The sequence below is a fragment of the Elephantulus edwardii genome, unplaced genomic scaffold (assembly GCF_000299155.1).
Source record: "Elephantulus edwardii isolate Elephantulus edwardi_28Jun2011 unplaced genomic scaffold, EleEdw1.0 scaffold00044, whole genome shotgun sequence".
NCBI lineage: Eukaryota > Metazoa > Chordata > Mammalia > Macroscelidea > Macroscelididae > Elephantulus > Elephantulus edwardii.
The window spans coordinates 15,222,884-15,227,191 of NW_006399794.1; the positions used below are offsets into that span (position 1 = coordinate 15,222,884).

A 4,308-nucleotide genomic window follows, 5' to 3' on the forward strand; every position below is an offset into this window, starting at 1 on the left:
TAGCTACAGTTTAACCATCTCTTTGCTGATCTGGACACCTCTTATTTTCTTCTCTTGTATTGACCTTGCAAGTACTTCCAGTAAAATATTGAATGGAAGTGGTAACAGAGGGCATCCTTTTCTGGTCCCTGTTTACAGGGAAGGTAATTTAGTCTCTCTCCATTGAGAATGATATTGGTTTTTAGTATTGCATATAAACTTTACACTATGTTGAGGAAGTTCCTTTCTATTCTAATTTTGCTGAGTGTCTTAATCAGGAAGGAGTGTTAGATATGTCAAATATCTTTCTGCATCAATTGCTAAAATCATATGGTACACTTTAGAGACAAGTATGATAAAACATTATCTCACATATTTTGGGTATGCATTCAGCAGGGTCCAGTCCTTGGAAAAGGACAGATAAAGGTGAAGGGTCAGCATCAGAGAAGACTCTCAACAAAATAGTTTGACACAGTAACAGTAACAATGTGCTCAAGCATTTCAGAGAGGGTGAAGACAAAACAGCATAGAGTAGGGTATAGTTTAATCATTTTAGGAGTCTCTATGAGTCACAATTACCTCAACAACACAGAAAAAGAACAACAATCTAGACTGATTTTTCCATTTTAGTACATTATCTATTTTTAAAGTGCAAAGGAGTGGAAAATGCAAAGTGTGTGATGATTATTAAATCTGGTATTTGAACAAGAGGGAGCCTGAGTTCTTGGGTATGACTAAAGATACAGTAGTACTTGTGGCAAAGCCAGGTATTTTTTTTTTTTTTTTGTAAAAAAAGTTGCCAAATTTTATTTAGGTTGTAATAGTTACAGACAGTGTTATCAGCCCTGCCCTACTCCATCCTATACATCCCTGTGAGCTTCGGGAGAAGCTCCCTCCAGTCTCATTTCTTGTCCTCTTCCTTCTTGTCCTTTTTGCCTTCCTTGGATGCCTGGGAGCCCAGGGAACCCATGGCATTTCGAATGGCCTCATTGTTGGGATCCACACCAGGAAGGTTCTCCAAGACACTCTGAAGGAACTCGAGGTCTTGCATCACATCATAATCATCTTCCTCCTTGGCTGGCTCGGATGTATTCATGGCTGAGCTGGCATCAATGTCACCTGATTCTGCCTGGCCAAATTCTGCTCCCTGGAGGGACATCTGCATGGCATATGCAATCTGCTCTTCCTCAGTCATACTGCTTAGGTCTGGGAGTCCAGCACGACCAAACTCTTGCTGGCTAATGGTCATCTTCAGCAGGGCATCATCTGAATCTGCAGTCCCAGGACTTGAGATTCCACCTCTTTCACCTTCAGTCCCAGTTGCAGCAATCCCAGCTTCAGCAGCAGAGGCTGCGGCTGCCCGTCGTGCTTCTTCCTCCTGCCGCTGCTGCTGCTCTTCCATGGAAACACGAAGAGCGAGGGCTAGCTCAGGATCGGCCCTGGGATCCACTCCAAACTCAAAGTCACTGGCACCAAGACCAAACATGGCTCCACCTTCCCCAGCCAGAATTGGAGAACTGATGAGGGCATCAGCCAGGCTGGGCCCGGAGGCACTGTCACCAGGTGAGAACCGGTTCCATCTTTGCCATTCAGTGTGTTTACAAAGGCTGTTAGTTTTTCTGTGTTCACTTCCTCTTCCCCAAAATTGATAATGTCAACATTTACTTTCTCCTTCTTAAGGCATTTGGCCAATTTCACCAGATCCTTCTCATTGTCTTCCACAGGGCTTCCCACGAAGGCAATGATGCGCATCTTGTGATTCTTGCCCTGCCGGTGCTTCAGAGCCAAATGGGCCACGAGGATGCCAGTGCAGAAGGTGATCTTGCCTTTGGGTTGGACAGTGTGGAGCTTAGACAGAATGCGGCCAGTGTCAGGGGTAAGTGTGGTAAGCACTTCACAGTCATTGGCCAATGTGATGAGGCCTACGTTGTTCTCAGGGTGGCTGCGGGTCTTGGAGTGGCAAACTATGTTGACAGCATCCTGTTGGGCCTGTAGCCGGTAGGTAGGAAGTCCCCATTCCGCATATACTCACTGTTATCCACACAAACCATAGTGCTTTCCAACACCATCTTGCCACTTCTTGCCTTTCCTGACCGGTTGTTCTGGACTGCCCATAACAACTCCTCCAATGGTATTTTTTTCTTGAAATAAGTATTTGAAAAATTCATTCATCAGTTTATGTGATATACTATGTTCACAGGATCTTAAAATATATTGATGGAATACAACACAGACAAAACCCCTATGCTAATCTCATGGTCAACAAGCATATATTACTTAGCTGTGCTCATAGACATCTGTGTTCATTCAGAACGACCAAAAGGTCATTCACACAACATAAGTAGACAAAGAATGGTTTAAAATGAAGAAAGTTGTATATCAGAGTTGTGTCGATTTTCCATATCTATTAAAACTGTATGCTGGGTAAATCATCCAACAAGTTGGACATATGAAGAAGAATGTGGCATCAAGATTAGAGAAAGAATCATCAACAACCTACCTTATGCAGATGACACAACCTTGAAAGTGTAAAACATTTACTAAAGAAAATCAAAGACTATAGCCTTCAATATCACCATGTCTCGATACAAGGAAAACAAGCACCCTTAGTCCTACACATTTAGGCGATATGAGGATAGATAAAGAAAGGAATGAAGCTGTCAACAAAATCAGTTTACTTAAATCTACAATTAATACCCATGATAACAGTATTCAAAAAATGAAATGCATGTTACATTGACAAATCTGCTCTCAAGGGCCTTTCTAACGTGCCAAGAGCAAGTGCTTCAATATAAAGACCAATAGGGACCTGACTCAAGCTATGGTATTTTTGGTTGCTTCATATACATGTGAAAGTTATAAAATGAATAAGGAAGACCATGAGCTGATGATTTTGAATTGTGGTGGTGTTAAAAGTATTTAATGTATCATCAACTGTCAAAAAGACCAAATCTATCTTGGAGGAAATGCAACCAGGGTGCTCCTTAGAGGCAAGAATAGCGAATCTTCACCTTATTTATTTTTAGATGATCAGAGAGTCCCATCATTGAGGGGGAAAAAATCATGATGGGGAAAATAGAGGGCCTGTGAAAGAGAAAAAAACTTTAAATAAGTTAAGGTGACATGATGAAGACAAAGGTGGGCCTGAACATGGTGGAGATTGTGAGGGTAGTGGAAAGAAAAGGTTTCCATTTGTTGAATGGACTCATAGAGTCTTATATGAGTGTTTTAGTCAATTCGAAGGCACTTAGCCACAACAGTAAGTTTGTTATAATGGAGGAATAGCTAGGAAAATGGTAATAAGAAAAATAAAGAAAAAGTGTTTTAAAAAAAATCAATACTTCCAAATTGTACAGAAAGGAATCACGGAATAGGCATTTGTTTTTCAGTTATGTTTTCATCAAAAATTATGTAGGTCTTTAAAAAAAGTCATGAATCCAAGGTGGCAAAGAGGTTAACTTGTGCTGATGCCACCACGATGCACTGTAGTATCTGACACTGCTATGTTGGATGGAAGCAACCTGACACCACTGCTTGGGAGCACCACTCCACTGGATTTGAGTGAGGGTTTAAAAACACTGAAAAACAGGCTCTGTTCCGTTTGCTGATACACTGCACTGGGAGTGATGCTGAAACTTGAGTGAGGTACTTTGTGGAGTGTCACTGCTCTTTGAATAAATCACAGGGGAACCTTTATGCTCAATCAGAAGGGAACGAGACAGTTGGAGCTCATCCATGAAGGGAAAACCAAGAATTCCTGGTTTTCCTATCAGATATCCACACTCTGCCTGAGATTTCCGCACGTCCAGTCCATCAACTGCCTTTAGGCCAGAGCACCTTGGGTTACCCTAGTTGCAACAGTTGGCTCACAGAGGAGATTGCATTCACAGGCCTTTTCTCTACCAAACTGAAGCAGATCTTCCCTTAGGTGAGAAGGTTGAGATAAACCCAGGCAGGGTAGCTTCCCCACCTGCTTCTGGAGCAGTGACTTCGCTATTGCCTCAGACATGGAAAACTCTACCACAGCAATGTCATGTAGGAAACAGGCTACCTCACCTCCTAAACAAGCTAAAAGCAAGATGTCACCCCCAAAAAGTGACACAGTATCAATGGATTTCCTCAAGCTAGAAAGTCTGATGAAACTTTCTGACACAGAATTTAAAAGAAGAATGATTGAATATTTCTAATGGGTGAAAGATAAACTTGAAAAATTACAGGACACTACGAGCAAAAACATGGGCTTGGTGACAGGAATGAAGCTGGAGATAGAATGATTGAATTTTGTAAAATCAATGACTTATTCATTGCAAATACATTTTATAAGAGACA

General features: G+C 41.6%; 1 pseudogene; it reads right to left on the reverse strand.

The window, feature by feature from the left end:
• Positions 1–880: 880 nt before the first annotated feature.
• On the reverse strand, positions 881–2,048 carry LOC102844997 (annotated as a pseudogene).
• Positions 2,049–4,308: the final 2,260 nt, after the last annotated feature.